Source organism: Hyperolius riggenbachi, chromosome 3 (genome assembly GCF_040937935.1).
Source record: "Hyperolius riggenbachi isolate aHypRig1 chromosome 3, aHypRig1.pri, whole genome shotgun sequence".
In the NCBI taxonomy this organism is placed as follows: Eukaryota; Metazoa; Chordata; class Amphibia; order Anura; family Hyperoliidae; genus Hyperolius; species Hyperolius riggenbachi.
The window spans coordinates 215,628,177-215,645,431 of record NC_090648.1 but is presented as its reverse complement, the minus strand read 5'-3'; the positions used below and the strand labels follow the sequence as shown (position 1 = coordinate 215,645,431).

The 17,255-nt window shown below is 47.1% G+C and overlaps 1 protein-coding gene across 2 annotated transcripts in view; it reads left to right on the top strand.

Moving 5' to 3' along the window:
* CSPG4 (chondroitin sulfate proteoglycan 4) overlaps positions 1–17,255 on the top strand; it is a 214,660-nt gene that overhangs the window by 29,493 nt on the left and 167,912 nt on the right. Inside the window, exon 1 of one of the 2 annotated variants that reach the window (XM_068275714.1) lies at positions 350–399. The exons of the other annotated variant lie outside the window; for it this stretch is intronic. The gene's annotated coding sequence lies outside the window, so the exon portion shown is untranslated. Of the gene's footprint in view, positions 1–349; positions 400–17,255 lie in introns of those variants that run through there. 2 annotated transcript variants of the gene reach the window in all.

Genomic DNA, 17,255 nt, shown 5'->3' with positions numbered 1-17,255 from the left:
TTAAGGTGGAAATCTTGCCAAGTTCTTAAATATGCAATTAAACTATATACAATCTATAGCATATGAACTGCTTTATTCACTAGGGTGGTTACAAACACAGGCAAGCACTTTGGTGATTATTATACCTCTATTACACACTGTGCCTGTTTTTCTTCATCTGTAATTTCCATGTGCTTCATCTGCCTTTTTATGTTTTTCATCTGGAAATTTTCTGTTCAGCATCTTTTCTTCTGTTCTTCTTTTACATGACTTGAAGACCCCCAAACCTGCCATCCTCTCCTGTCACTTTCTCACTGCTACATGATTGGGACTACCAGCACTGTTATATTTGACTTTATTTCCTAGCTTTCAGATAGTCCATTGAACTGGACCAATGGGAATTGTTGGCAAGAAATTCAAGTAAGTCCCTAGTGGGAATATTAACCACTTCGCATCCAGACCTTGTTTTCCTCTAATGTACCAGAGCAGTTTTGACGCTTTAGTGGTGTCTCTTTTTAATCAGCAATAACTTCATCTGTACTCGTGCCACTTAAATTATCTATATATCGATTTTTTTCAAGACAAACTAAGCTTTCATTGGGGGGTATTTGGTACCAAGTAAAATGTTCCTCTCTATGCATTTTAATGGGAAAAGGTGGGGAGGAAATGCATTATTTCTGAATTTTGACCCATTTCTGTTTAAAAATAAAAAGTGCTATTGAAATAAAAACTGTGCCACCAGTTAAAGTCGCCCCAGTATAGATATCCAGATGTGTCCCCAGTATCACCCCCCCTCCCAGTATAGCCAGATGTGTCCCCAATATCAGCCCCCCAGCATAGCCAGATGTGTCCCCTGTGTTTGCCACCCCCAGAATAGATTGACAGATGCACCCCCAGAAATAGTGCCCCTCTTTATAGCCAGATGTGTCCCTGGGATCAGGCTTACCCCATTATAGCCAGATGTACCCCCTGGATTAGCGATGCCCCCCCATTATATGCAAATGTGCCCCTAGTATTTGATTATTGCCCCCCCCCCCCCAGGTGCCCAGATGTGCGAAATTATTAAATCCTCCCTCCCCTTAGTTAATCAGATGCCCCCCAATAAATGTGCTCATATCCTACCCCCCGCCCCCATTAATTGATAGCCAGATGTCCCCCCCCCCACCATCAGGCAGCCCCCTCCGTGCAGAAATCATAAAAAAAAACCTCCAGCAAGCAGCCTCACTCACCTTACCTCGTTCCTGCGACTATCCTGAAGTCCAAGCCTCCGATCCCCGCTCTGCAGTCAGCCGCATAATGCCGGTTACTGGGGTCCCGGCTTGATGACGCCATCAAGCCGGGACCCGGATAGTCGGCAATATGCGGCTGAATGCAGAACAGGGAACGGAGGCTCGGGCTTCAGGATAGTCGCAGGAACGAGGTAAAGTGAGTGAGGCTGCTTGCTGGAGGTATTTGTTTATGATTTCTGCACAGAGGGGGCCAGATGAAGCATCGCTGCAGTTGACTACTTGATCGTTCATGGGAGGGGGGTGGACTAATTGGCTATAAGGGAACATGTTCCCTTTTACCAATTAGTAATGCAGCTGAAAGTGCCGGGGTGTGCTCTGAAGCGCACCCGATCGTGCACAGCAGGGCTGCAAATGTAGTCAGTATATCTACGTCATGGTGGCTTGGAGGGTGCCACAGATGATGTAGATATACTGTAGCAGTGGACAAAGTGGTTAAATTAACTCTCATAGGGCTGATCTGAATTCTTCACTGAAGAGCTATACCGGTCTACAGCAATGGGTTTGTTCTGAACTAATGGGATGCCCAAACTTAATATTTAAAGGACAACTGAACTGAAAGGTGTGTGGAGGCTGCCATATTTCATGCCCACAATGCAAATGGCCTGGCTTTCTTACTGATCCTCTGCCTCTAAGACCCTGAACAAGCATTCAGATCAGGTGCTCTGACTGAAGTATGACTGGATTAGCTGCATGCTGGTTTCAGGTGCAGCCATTCATATCATTCTCAGTTCAGGTATCCCTGAAATATTCAGATACCATGGCTCCTATTCATTTGGTGGCAGGTTAGCAACTAGACAGGATAGCATTTGCAACTTTCTTCAAGCAAGATCAAACAAGGGCAGATGAAGAACAAAACTGTAAAGAATAGCGGAGAAGCCGCCGCAGAGACTAGCGGCATGGCGGCTATCTCTGCGTATCAGCCGTAGTGTTGGGCGAACAGTGTTCGCCACTGTTCGGGTTCTGCAGAACATCACCCTGTTCGGGTGATGTTCGAGTTCGGCCGAACACCTGATGGTGTTCGGCCTTTTAAGTTCGGGTTCGGCCCGAACTATTGAATGGCCGCCGACAGGGCCCTGTTCACCCGAACATGCCGCAATACGGCCCCCCTATGGGGTCGCAGGCATAAGGGGGGAGCATGCCCCGATCGCGGGGGGGGGTCGAAAATTCCCCCCACCCCCTCCGCTAGCGCTCCCCCCTCTGCCCGCTTCCTCATACAAAAGTTTAAGGAAAGTACCTGCGGTAGTGGATGGCCTGGCAGTGGCACTGTGGAGTGAGGAGGAGGAGTCCGGAGAGTGACGCGTTGAGGGAGGCCGGGCAGTTATGCCTGGTCCTTCCATTGCTCACAGGTTAAGGGCTACGCACGCGCGAGCAGAGCGACATGACCTTTATGCAGCTAAGAGGGGAGTCAGCTGATCCTGCGGTCAGCTGACTCCAGCGGGCATCTGGATTGGCTGAGGGATGGCGGCGGCGCTGTGGAGCTTGCTGGGTATATATAGAGCAGGCCTGTCAGTAGCTCCGCGTCGGCTGTTGCGTATGCTATATTTGTGTTAGCTCTCAGACCTCAGTCAGTTCCTAAAGTGTGTTAGAACCAGCCGGAGCTGGGAATTCACACTTAGCTAGATTCCGTTGATAGCTTAAAGTACTAGTGCATTGTTTATTTGTTATGACCTATTGCTTCCTCTGACTATTCTTCCGTTTGTCGATTCTGTACCTCTGTCTATCTGATTCACGTTGCCGACCCAGCCTGTCCCTGACGTTGAATCAGTCTTCCGATTCTGTACTTTGTATGTCCGCTCGTTGCCAAACTCTGCCTGTCTGACCACTCTACCCGCACTGGTGGGCCCTGCCACCAGTGAGGGAAATCAGTTTCCTGCACCAATCTCCTAGGTGTAGGATACTGCCTTCTAGGCAGGATACCTGCTCCTCAGGTATCCTAGGCTGCAGTACTATCTGTGTCACTTCCTAGGCTGCAGTACGTTCTGTCTCTCTCCAGCTTAGGCTGCAGTACTATCTGTGTCACTTGCTAGGCTGCAGTACTGTCTGTCTCACTCCAGCTTAGGCTGCAGTAACGCCTGAATCAAACCGGGCTACAGTACCAATTGTATCAACTACTCCTAGGTAGTGTTGGGCGAACATCTAGATGTTCGGGTTCGGGCCGAACAGGCCGAACATGGCCGCGATGTTCGGGTGTTCGACCCGAACTCCGAACATAATGGAAGTCAATAGGGACCCGAACTTTTGTGGTTTGTAAAGCCTCCTTACATGCTACATACCCCAAATTTACAGGGTATGTGCACCTTGGGAGTGGGTACAAGAGGAAAAAAAATTTTAGCAAAAAGAGCTTATAGTTTTTGAGAAAATCGATTTTAAAGTTTCAAAGGGAAAACTGTCTTTTAAATGCGGGAAATGTCTGTTTTCTTTGCACAGGTAACATGCTTTTTGTCGGCATGCAGTCATAAATGTAATACATATAAGAGGTTCCAGGAAAAGGGACCGGTAATGCTAACCCAGCAGCAGCACACGTGATGGAACAGGAGGAGGGTGGCGCAGGAGGAGAAGGCCACGCTTTGAGACACAACAACCCAGGCCTTGCATGAGGACAAGAAGCGTGCGGATAGCATGCTTTGTACCACCATGCAGTCATAAATGTAATAAAGATAAGTGGTTCAATAAACAGGGACCACGCGGCAACGCTAACCCAGCAGCAGCACACGTGATGGAACAGGAGGAGGCGCAGGAGGAGAAGGCCACGCTTTGTGAGACACAACAACCCAGGCCTTGCATGAGGACAAAAAGCGTGCGGATAGCATGCTTTGTACCGCCATGTAGTCATAAATGTAATAAAGATAAGAGGTTCAATAAACAGGGACCACGCGGCAACGCTAACCCAGCAGCAGCAGCAGCAGCAGCACACGTGATGGAACAGGAGGAGGCGCAGGAGGAGAAGGCCACGCTTTGTGAGACACAACAACCCAGGCCTTGCATGAGGACAAAAAGCGTGCGGATAGCATGCTTTGTACCGCCATGTAGTCATAAATGTAATAAAGATAAGAGGTTCCATAAACAGGGACCGGCAACGGTAACCCAGCAGCAGCAGCAGCAGCAGCAGCACACGTGATGGAACAGGAGGAGGCGCAGGAGGAGAAGGCCACGCTTTGTGAGACACAACAACCCAGGCCTTGCATGAGGACAAAAAGCGTGCGGATAGCATGCTTTGTACCGCCATGTAGTCATAAATGTAATAAAGATAAGAGGTTCCATAAACAGGGACCGGCAACGGTAACCCAGCAGCAGCAGCAGCAGCAGCAGCAGCAGCACACGTGATGGAACAGGAGGAGGCGCAGGAGGAGAAGGCCACGCTTTGTGAGACACAACAACCCAGGCCTTGCATGAGGACAAAAAGCGTGCGGATATAGCAGCAATGCTTTTTGCCGCCATGCAGTCATAAATGTAATACAGATGAGAGGTTCAATAAACAGGGACCGGAAACGCTAAACCATCCCAGATGTTCATCGGTCATGTTACTTGGTTGGGGTCCAGGAGTGTTGCGTAGTCGTTTCCAATCCAGGATTGATTCATTTTAATTTGAGTCAGACGGTCTGCATTTTCTGTGGAGAGGCGGATACGCCGATCTGTGATGATGCCTCCGGCAGCACTGAAACAGCGTTCCGACATAACGCTGGCTGCCGGGCAAGCCAGCACCTCTATTGCGTACATTGCCAGTTCGTGCCAGGTGTCTAGCTTCATGCCCGGTTTCAGGTCCAGCGGTGCCAGCCACAAATCCGTCTGTTCCTTTATTCCCCTCCAAATTTCCTCCCCTGTGTGCTGCTTATCCCCAAGGCAGATCAGCTTCAGCAACGCTTGCTGACGCATGCCAACAGCTGTGCTGCACTGCTTCCACGATCCTACTGCTGCTGGTGCTGGGTTAGCATTTCCGGATGAGGTACAGCTTTGAGATGCGTTGGAGGAGAAGGAGTCAGAGAGGTAGGTGCTGCTGTTGTTATCCAGCTGTTTGCGGCGTGGGCAACACCCGCGCCGTAGCAGGTGAGGAATCGCTGCCAGGCTCCACAAGGTTCACCCAGTGCGCGGTAAGGGAGATGTATCGACCCTGGCCGAACGCACTCGTCCAGGTGTCAGTGGTGAGGTGAACCTTGCAGGCAACGGCATTCTTCAAGCTTCGGGTTATTTAGCTGACCACGTGCTCATGCAACTCAGGCACTGCAGAGCGCGCAAAGTGGTAGCGGCTGGGAACAACGTAACGTGGGATGGCCACTGACATCATGCCCTTGAAGCTGTTTGTCTCCACCACTCGATATGGCAGCATTTCGCAGGCCAGAAGCTTGGCTATGCTGGCTGGCTGTTACTGCCACGGCCCGGGGGTCATTTGCTGGCAATTTCCTCTTGTGCTCAAACATCTCAGAGACAGACAACTCAACCGTAGCGCTGCACACCGAAGGGCTGTTGGTTGTTGTGTTTGATGAACACTGGGAGACCTCAAGAGCACTAGTCCGGAAAGTGACAGTGTCAGCATCGTCTGATGTTTGTGAATGTTGTGAACCACGCAATGGCTGGGCTACTGCTTCTGCTGAGGCGGGTCTGGTGGTGAGTCTGGTGAACCCAAGGGAGGCAGTGTTGCTGGTGGTACCCTGTCCTGCCGCGTTTGCCCACAGAGTGGGATGTTTGGATAGAATGTGGCGGCTCATGCTGGTGGTGGAGAGGTTGTTAATACTTTTCCCCCTGCTCAGGCGGGTCTTGCACACCTTGCAAATCGCCATGGTAACATCCTCAGTGCAGTCTTCAAAGAAAGCCCAGACTTTAACTGGCTGAGGACTCGGACCTCGTGCGTGATGTGCTGGTGCTGCTTAACCCACTGCTGGACGCTTGAGAGGTCATCCAAGTAATTATCTGGTCCTGTTCTTTTGGATCTGTGAGGGTTGTTGTCCTGGACAACATGGGCAGTATTGAGTGGGTTTTCTTGGGTGCTCCCCTGTGGCCTGTACGTGAACCGTCAGGGGAAACACCTCTTCCCTTGCCCCTCCCTCTTTCACCGGATTTCTTCCTCATTTCACTTATCCTTAAAGTACACGCTGACTGGCAGCAGTACAGTGGCAGTACAGAAATGCTATACAGTGGTGGGTGAGCGGTGTACCACTATTGTCAGCAGTGACACAGAGCACAATGCTATACAGTGGCGGGTGAGCGGTGTACTACTGTTCCCAGCAGACACAGAGTGGAAGTAAACACAATGCTATATAGTGTGGCTGAGCCGTGTACACAGAGTGGCATTAAACACAATGCTATATAGTCTGCTATATAGTCACCCCGAACAGGGTGATGTTCTGCAGAACCCGAACAGTGGCAAACACTGTTCGCCCAACACTACTGGGAGGGAACGCAGATTTTAGTACCTAAACACACGATACAACATGTTTTCCGGGGTCGGACTCTGAGGCACATACAGATGGTCCCGATCATCATCCTCATCATACAACTCTTCTCCTGAGTCTGACCCACCCACCACCTCTGCCACCCCAACATCCCCAGACACAGACCCCTCATCGTCCTCAACATTAACTTGGGATGCTGGCCTGAGCCAGACCTCCTCCTCCACATCAGGCCCCATCATCTCCTCAATGGCAGCCCTCATTAATCGCTCTGGCGACGGACTGATGGACACAACGTTCTCCTCCGGGGAGGGCTGCTGCTGACCACTGGCTGCTGGGGTGGATGTTATAGCTTGCGTGGGGCGTTGGCTGTTGCTGTTGTTGGGAGTGCTGCTCACAGCGGAGGTCTCTGGGGAACTCATGTTGAGCTCATATAGTGGTTGACGGTGAGTGGAGTATTACTGATCCCAGCAATATACACACTGACTGGCAGAGTACGCAATGCTATATAGTGTGGCTGAGCGGTGTACACAGAGTGGCAGTAAACACAATGCTATATAGTCTGGCTGAGCGAGCGGTGTACTACTGTTCCCAGCAGAATCAGAGTGGCAGTAAACAATGGTATATAGTCTGGCTGAGCGGTGTACACAGAGTGTCAGTAAACAATGGTATATAGTCTGGCTGAGCGAGCGGTGTACTACTGTTCCCAGCAGAATCAGAGTGGCAGTAAACAATGGTATATAGTCTGGCTGAGCGGTGTACACAGAGTGTCAGTAAACAATGGTATATAGTCTGGCTGAGCGGTGTACACACAATGCTATATAGTCTGCTATATAGTGTCAGTAAACAATGGTATATAGTCTGGCTGAGCGAGCGGTGTACTACTGTTCCCAGCAGAATCAGAGTGGCAGTAAACAATGGTATATAGTCTGGCTGAGCGGTGTACACAGAGTGTCAGTAAACAATGGTATATAGTCTGGCTGAGCGAGCGGTGTACTACTGTTCCCAGCAGAATCAGAGTGGCAGTAAACAATGGTATATAGTCTGGCTGAGCGGTGTACACAGAGTGTCAGTAAACAATGGTATATAGTCTGGCTGAGCGGTGTACACACAATGCTATATAGTCTGCTATATAGTGTCAGTAAACAATGGTATATAGTCTGGCTGAGCGAGCGGTGTACTACTGTTCCCAGCAGAATCAGAGTGGCAGTAAACAATGGTATATAGTCTGGCTGAGCGGTGTACACAGAGTTTCAGTAAACAATGGTATATAGTCTGGCTGAGCGGTGTACACAGAGTGTCAGTAAACAATGGTATATAGTCTGGCTGAGCGGTGTACACAGAGTGGCAGTAAACACAATGCTATATAGTCTGGCTGAGCGAGCGGTGTACTACTGTTCCCAGCAGAATCAGAGTGGCAGTAAACAATGGTATATAGTCTGGCTGAGCGGTGTACACAGAGTGTCAGTAAACAATGGTATATAGTCTGGCTGAGCGGTGTACACAGAGTGTCAGTAAACAATGGTATATAGTCTGGCTGAGCGGTGTACACAGAGTGGCAGTAAACACAATGCTATATACTCTGGCTGAGCGAGCGGTGTACTACTGTTCCCAGCAGACACAGAACAGTGAACAGAATGCTATATAGTGTGGCTGAGCGAGCGGTGTACCACTATTCCCAGCAGACACAGAACAGTGAACAGAATGCTATATAGTGTGGCTGAGCGGGCGGTGTACCACTATTCCCAGCAGACACAGAACAGTGAACAGAATGCTATATAGTGTGGATGAGCGAGCGGTGTACCACTATTCCCAGCAGACACAGAACAGTAAACAGAATGCTATATAGTGTGGCTGAGCGAGCGGTGTACCACTATTCCCAGCAGACACAGAACAGTGAACAGAATGCTATATAGTGTGGCTGAGCGAGCGGTGTACCACTATTCCCAGCAGACACAGAACAGTGCACAGAATGCTATATAGTGTGGCTGAGCGAGCGGTGTACCACTATTCCCAGCAGACACAGAACAGTAAACAGAATGCTATATAGTGTGGCTGAGCGAGCGGTGTACCACTATTCCCAGCAGACACAGAACAGTAAACAGAATGCTATATAGTGTGGCTGAGCGAGCGGTGTACCACTATTCCAAGCAGACACAGAACAGTGAACAGAATGCTATATAGTGTGGCTGAGCGAGCGGTGTACCACTATTCCCAGCAGACACAGAGTGGCAGTAAACAGAATGCTATATAGTGTGGCTGAGCGAGGTACACAGAGTGGCAGTAAACAGAATGCTATATAGTGTGGCTGAGCAAGCGGTGTACTACTATTCCCAGCAGACACAGAGTGGCAGTAAACAGAATGCTATATAGTGTGGCTGAGCGAGGTACACAGAGTGGCAGTAAACAGAATGCTATATAGTGTGGCTGAGCAAGCGGTGTACTACTGTTCCCAGCAGTGACACAATGACAGGGGGGACCCTGGCTAGCGTGGCTGGAGCGCGAACTACCCTGCCTGCCTACCCAAAGCTAAACCCACAGACAAATGGCGGAGATATGACGTGGTTCGGGTATTTATTTACCCGAACCACGTGACCGTTCGGCCAATCAGAGCGCGTTCGGGTCCGAACCACGTGACCCGTTCGGCCAATCACAGCGCTAGCCGAACGTTCGGGGAACGTTCGGCCATGCGCTCTTAGTTCGGCCATATGGCCGAACGGTTTGGCCGAGCACCGTCAGGTGTTCGGCCGAACTCGAACATCACCCGAACAGGGTGATGTTCTGCAGAACCCGAACAGTGGCGAACACTGTTCGCCCAACACTACTCCTAGGCTGCAAGACAGTTGAGTGGAACACGGCGTGACCAAGCGTCCAGGAGGACGCGAAACGGCCGTCGCTAGGCCCACATCAGTCCCTCACTCCCACCTCCTACACTGACAGGCCCACACAAGGAGCCGCAAGGTACTATATATGCGCAATACTTTGCAGATTTTGTATGCAGTTATGGAATATGCCATGCACAGAATACAATTTTGATGTATAACACTGGCAATAAATCTACATGCTTAAGACGGAAGATGCACGCTATCTGTTTCTATATGCATAACGTTCTGTCTCTCTCCAGCTTAGGCTGCAGTACTATCTGTGTCACTTGCTAGGCTGCAGTACAGTACCAATTGTATCAACTACTCCTAGGCTGCAAGACAGTCCGCTCTATCTGTCCTTCATGAGAGCTTTAGTACAGCTCTACTGTGGTTCTCCCCTTATACTGTGCACCAAACACTACTAGGCTGTAGTACGCTCTGAATCACTTGATCTATAGGTGAGCAGTTATCAAGCATTGTTGTGTCATCCACTTTAGCCTTCTTGCCTGCAGTACTGTCTGACTCACCCCGCCATTAGGTGAGCATCAGCTGCATTCTGGGTCACCCGCTCCTCGGGTAGGCTCCTTCATCTGTATTACTGTTACACCTAAACACGATCCTCCACTGGTTGTCACGTGTCAGGCTATACTAGTATTATTGGGGATTCTGCAGATCACCATATAATCAGGTATAGCATCTGTATTATTGGTGATACTGCAGATCACCAATAATCAGAAATATCTGTGTTGCTGACACCAATCGTTACAAAAACATTACAAAAGAATAAAATAATACAGACGAAAAACAAAACAATTAAAGTGTACCAGAGACTAAAAAAATAAACGTTTTATACATACCTGGGGGTTCCTCCAGCCCCATGCACACAAATCGCTCCCACGCCACTGTCCTCAGCCTTCTGTATCGCCGGTACCAGGTCCCGTAACTTCTGACAGACATGGCCAGTCTGTGCAACAGAAGTGCACCCTCTACGTATCTCTCCAGCAGGCACCGGAGAGATACGTCGAGAGCGCACTTCTCTTGCGCAGACTGGCCACGTCTGGCAGAAGTTACGGGACCCGGTACTGGAGCTGGAGAAGACTGAGGACGACGGCGTGGGGATGATCCATGCGCATGGGGCTGGAGGAAGCCCCAGGTATGTATAAAACTTATTTTTTTAGTCTCTGGTTTCCTTTAAAATAAACAGAAGACATCCACACATAGAACACAGTCCAAAAACAGCAAAATAAGATGTTAAGTATTTTAAAATGTGTGTTTGATTCATTCAGTTATTTTCTTACAGTGTACGCTTTTTACTTTTTAATCCTTTGTTGTGAATAGGTTTAAGTGCCAAAGTTTAGCAAGGGCTTTTAAATCAGAACAGTGATAAATCAGACAAACTGAATTAACCTCCCTGGCGGTTAATTTTTTTTGCCAAATTGGCAAAAAAACTTTTTTTTTTTATTTTTTTTTTTTGTTTCATGTAAAGCTACCAGAGTGGTAGCTACATGAAACACCACTAGAGGGCGCATGTGTCCCTCTAGTGCGATCGTCGCCGGCATCTATAGCAAACAGGGGAACGCGTATACAACGCGTTCCCCTGTTTGGCTTCTCCTGTCGCCATGGCGACGATCGGGATGACGTCATGGACGTCAGCCGACGTCATGACGTCAGACACCTCCGATCCAGCCCATAGCGCTGCCCGGAACTCATTGGTCCGGGCAGCGCAGGGCTCTGGCGGGGGGGGGGGGCCCTCTTTCGCCGCTGCGTGCGGCCGATCGCCGCAGAGCGGCGGCGATCAAGCTGTGCGCGCGGCTAGCAAAGTGCTGGCTGCGCGCACAGCAATTTACAGAATAAAAATCGCCCCACCAGGGGCTGAGATCTCCCCCTGCGCGGCATAGCCCGAGCTCAGCTCGGGCTTACCGCCAGGGAGGTTAATATATACCCTAGTGTAAAAATACTACTAAATCAATGTGCCTGAAGGAAGGTCATAGATTTACTTTAGTAACAAGTAATTAACACACATTGCACACATTTACACTTTACTGTTTTGACTAAAAATGTATGTTCCGTGAATGTCACCGTCACCGGAACAGCTGCCTATTTATCTGTATTTTAACCAGCTGTTACTGGAAATTAAAAAAGGAACATAATTAATACATTTGCTAATTGTTTACAATATTCATTTATAGATTATTTAGTCAGTGTTTGCCCATTGTAAAATCTTTCCTCTCCCTGATTTATTTTCTGAAATGTATAACCATGGCTGGCCTTTGACCTGAGCGACCGAAGAGTGCCACCTCTCAAGGGCGCATGTGCACAGGACAGTATCACCGCCCCGCTGTCTTTCCCTGCCTCCACTCCATCTGTAATTAGAGCGGGGCTACATGAAAATGCTCGCCGATGTCCACAAATGCGGACATCGGCAGCCATTTTCTTGTAGCCCTGCTTTAACTACAGATGGAGCAGAGGCGGAGAGAAAAGAGAGACGTCAACGATGAAACGCAGAAGTCAGGTGAGTCATTCCCGACCCACTGCCGCAGAAGTGGGGGAATCAGGGTACTTATACTACCTATATGGGGGCAAATATACTACCTACACTGGGGGCAACTATACTATCTATACTGGAGGCAACTATACTATCCATACTGGGGGCAACTACTAGCTTTTTCAAAAAAAAAATTTTTATATCATGTAGCGAGCCTAGGGCTCGCTACATGATAGCCGCTGTATAGCGGCATCCCCCAGCCTGCTTCGATCGCCTCCGGCGATCTTTGATCAGGAAATCCCGTTCAAAGAACCGGATTTCCTGAAGGGCTTCCCCCGTCACCATGGTGACGGGGCGGGATGACGTCACCGACATCATGGATGTCGTGACGTCTAAGGGAGTCCCGATCCACCCCTCAGCGCTGCCTGGCACTGATTGGCCAGGCAATGCACGGGGTCTGCGGGGGGGCAGTGCGGCGAGGCGAACAGCGGCGATCGAGCGCGGAGCAGCAGCGATCGGAATGCACACGCAGCTAGCAAAGTGCTAGCTGCGTGTTGCAAAAAAAAAGTAAGTAAATCGGCCCAGCAGGGCCTGAGAAATCCTCCTGCGCGGCATACCGCCAGGGAGGTTAAGGGCACCTACACATGAGATCCTATACTGAGGGCAACTATACCTGGCTATCTTTAAAAATGTTGGGAACCACTGTCCTAGGAGATATCTCAGGAGAAAGGGTGAATTGGATGTGTGTGTATCGCCGTATAAGTTGTTATGTATAGAGTGCTTGGGGGGGCCCCATTGTAAAACTTGCATTAGGGCCCAGAGCTACTTAGCTATGCCACTGGCTCCCAGGAATCACAGGAAGAAAACACTGCATGTTTTTGTAAGATTTCTATAGGCTGTAACAAAGAATAGTTTTTCTTTAAAGGTTATTATACTATTAATTATATTTTAGAGCAGTCTGAGTTTAGGTCCACTTTAAACACAGCTTGTAAGTTGAATTGTGACATTTTTTTAGCACAAAGGAATCTCCTAGCTTTATTCTTACAATGTGCCAATTAAGAATTCAAAGTACACATTTTTTTAACCCTCCATCTGCCAATTACTTTAGAGGCTTGCAAGTGTTGCAGAATGATTTATTTAAAAATGTGGAACGGAATTTCTTATGAGAGATATTTCTTCACTAATAAGTAGCACACTTATGCAGGGTGCACACATGTTAAAATCATGCACATTTTGCAGCATAGTGTGAAACCAAGTACCACCACAGATATTTAATTGGTTAATGAGCCACTTGCAATCGGGATTTTTTTTCCCATTCAATGTTTTCTTACATTCAGGAAATGTAAAAATAGAAATACAAACAAACAACTTTTTGATTACTTTTCCCCTAAATACTGTGCGGTGCTAATTTTATTGCAATTTAGTACAGTTAGTACAATGAAAATCTGAGTGCAGAAAACACAAACTACAGTTTGACGCAAAAATGAAAAAACACCTGCAATATCACACAGTCAAGCTTGGTATTCTATTCTAATAGTTATTAGGCTTAAGCTACAGTATTTGGACTGTAGCATACAAAAAAAATCTAAGTTGTAGGCAGTGTATGGACAAATTCCATTTTCTCCCAGTAGATAGCAGTATTGGAAGGCAGGACAGATAGCACAGGACTTGTGCTATATATTCCTATTCAAACCAAAGTCCGATCACGTGACTGCAAGAGCTTATGCAGTATACTCAGGTATAATTGTCTCTGTTGCCAATATAACCTGTGCATGGTGTCCAAAAGGTTGAATAAAATAGGGTAACAATGACTGGTACTGCAACCCTCTAATGCACCATGACAATATTCCACATTAACAGGGGCACTATAATAAAGGGAGTGCCATGGAGGGCACTACATGGAGAGGAGCACCGCAGGGAGCGAAGCACCATATTGGGAGGAACATTGTCATTATTAGAGACATTCTGTCTGCAGAGGCTGGGAAACCATTGGGAGATACAGGGATAGTGGGACAAATCTTGGAGGGACCAAAAACATGGGGGATTCTAGGTCATCAGCAGACAGCTGTAACACCAGTTACAATGCATGGCCACACCTACATTTTACCAAAGCCAGAGCTGCCTCGATAAAATCATCAAGACACGAGTGACTGACTCACTAACCAAAAGTAAACAAGTAATTGCCAAAAACAGATATTTTGGTCAGTGAAAATGTTTATAAAACTCCCTGCACTAGATTATACAAGTTTTAGAAAAGAACAAGGTATATCATCCTTCCTCCTCAAGCCTTAGTTACCCTTGCAAGCTGGTGATTCTCAGAACCCCCCACCACCACCCTCAGTGCCTAGGAGGAGGTGTATGTATGGGGTAAAAGGGGGTCATTATTGACCATCAAGGTTTAATAAGAAATAAAAATATGTTAATGCAAATAAAAACACCCAATTTATTTTATTTTAGAAAATATAAAAGAAACATTTTCTTCTCATTCTTTTCTCTTGTAACCTTTTTATTTCTTGTAACCTTGTTATTTCTTCAAATCTGTGTAGTTCTGTGCTCCTCTGTATAGTTTCATCTTCTGTTATTTTCTTTCTGCTTTAAATTATCTGTAATTCTTCTATCTTCTCTGTTATTGTTTTGCTTATTTTCTTCTATTCCTTTTGCTGGCCACATGCTGTCTCATGTGCGTCCTTGCAGCATCTCACTACAATACTGATCAGCATCCACATCTGCAGTGCATATCAATTTCCTGCTGGGGTTTCCTTTTGGTACACTTAGGAGGTTGCTAATATGCAAGGTGGTGTTTTGTGTAACTGCGTGAATGTAGACTTGCATTGGCTGGTCAAAATTCACAAATTTATTTGTGGCTGCTATTTAACTTTGAGTCTATCTATGGTTAAAGAGAATCTGTACTGTAAAATTCTTACAATAAAAAGCATACCATTCTATTTATTATGTTTTGCTGGGCCCCTCTGTGCTGTTTCTGCCTCTCCCTGCTGCAATCCTGGCTTGTAATTGCCATTTTTATGCAGTGTTTACATACAAAAGACATAGCAAGTGATACGCTGAGAGTAGCTCAGTGTGTGAGTCATACAGAGTGTGCAGGGGGCCTGGAGAGGGTGTGTATAGCTTCTATCCAATCACAAGCAGCACAACACATTCCAGCCTGACTGCCTCAGCCCGACAGAGCCGACAGAGGAGAGAAGATTAGATCTTATAACAGAGATAATACAGCCTCTGTGCAAATAGGAAAGGCTGCAGTTAGACAGAGCACATTAGAACAGGCATAGGAACTTATAGGATAGAAGAAATAAGGATGAAAATTTTGTTACAGGGTCTCTTTAAAGAGACTCTGAAGCGAGAATAAATCTCGCTTCAGAGCTCATAGTTAGCAGGGGCATGTGTGCCCCTGCTAAACCGCCGATATCGCGCCGCTAAACGGGGGTCCCTTCACCCCCAAACCCCCCACTGCAACACTTGGTCGCAGACTTGGTCGCTCCTGGAGGCAGGGCTAACGGCTGCAGCCCTGCCTCCAGTGGCGTCTATCAGCGGCGCATCGCCGCCTCTCCCCCGCCCCTCTCAGTGAAGGAAGACTGAGAGGGGCAGGGGAGAGGCGGAGATACGCGCTGACAGACGCGCGTGGGGCAGGGCTGTGGCGGTTAGCCCTGCCCCAACCAGGAAGCGTTCCCCGGCTGTACGGAGGAGATTTGGGGGATCAGGGACACCCGTTAAGCCGCAGGATAGCGGCGTTTTAGCAGGGGCACACATGCCCCTGCTATCTATGAGGTCTGAAGCGAGATTTATTCTCGCTTCAGACTCTCTTTAAAGAGACTCCGTAACAAAAATTGCATCCTGTTTTTTATCATCCTACAAGTTCCAAAAGCTATTCTAATGTGTTCTGGCTTACTGCAGCACTTTCCACTATCACAGTCTCTGTAATAAATCAACTTATCTCTCTCTTGTCAGACTTGTCAGCCTGTGTCTGGAAGGCTGCCAAATTCTTCAGTGTTGTGGTTCTGTGATGCATCTCCCCTTTCCTGGCCCCTCTCTGCACACTGCCTGTGTATAATGATCTCTTGAGATACAAAAGGAAGGGTGTATACAGCCTGCTTGTGTATGGATGTATTTTTCTATGTGTGGACATACTGTACATCAACCTACTTCCTGTTTTGGTGGCCATTTTGTTTGTTTATAAACAAACTTTTTAAAACTGTGTTTAACCACTTTTAATGCGGCGAGGAGCGGCGAAATTGTGACAGAGGGTAATAGGAGATGTCCCCTAACGCACTGGTATGTTTACTTTTGTGCGATTTTAACAATACAGATTCTCTTTAAGGTCAACTTAGGCTGCATGAAAAGTCCTAGCTTTAGAAATATGGTATCTATTTACATATATAAAACTACTACAATACCAATTTATAACTGTTGAAGTCTGATATAAGTATGCCTACCTTATAAAGAAAATCAGACTTTTAGAAATAATTGTACCTCTGTAACAAGTAGACAATACACTGCCAAACTTTCAATATACAATAGAGTCCTGATTATCTGGAACTCAACTAACCAGCAGTCTTAACCAACCAGTTGAAATCGCTGGCAATACTCAGAGTTTTGAAGGCTAACCTCTTATGGTGCCCATACACGATACTTTAAAAACGTTTTTCTCGTTTATTCGATCTAAAGGATCGAATCAAATGAAAGTTGAAAATATTTTTCGATCAAGAAATTAGATCGATTTTCCCGTTTTTTCGAGCAAAATCTGATCGGACATGCTGGAAAATCTTTATATTCGATCTAACGGAATAATTGAACTAAATTATCTATTCGGAAGAGAAAAAATAATAATTGTACCATGTATGGCCACCTTTAGGCTGTTTATGGGCTCTGCTGTGCTTAAGGAATGGGTTCCATGGCTCCCCAAGGGTAATATACTTCCAATTATTGTATTTTACACTTTAACACAGAGTTCAAGGTATCTATATAGAGTGGGGTATAGTGCTGTATTAGCTAGGCCTATTTTTAACATCGAGTCTCATGCAACCAGAAAGCACACTTATACCTGTCAGTGCCGGATAACCAATACTCTACTGTAAATGTACCAAGCAATGTTTTGAAAAACATGTATATGACGTGTCCAGCATTTATATATTGTTGCTACAGTTTTTTGTTACTTTGAACTAGTATGTTATGTTTTGGTCATTAATTTTTAATAATATACAATTTTTAATACACTGTTCTTTCAATAAATATGATCCAC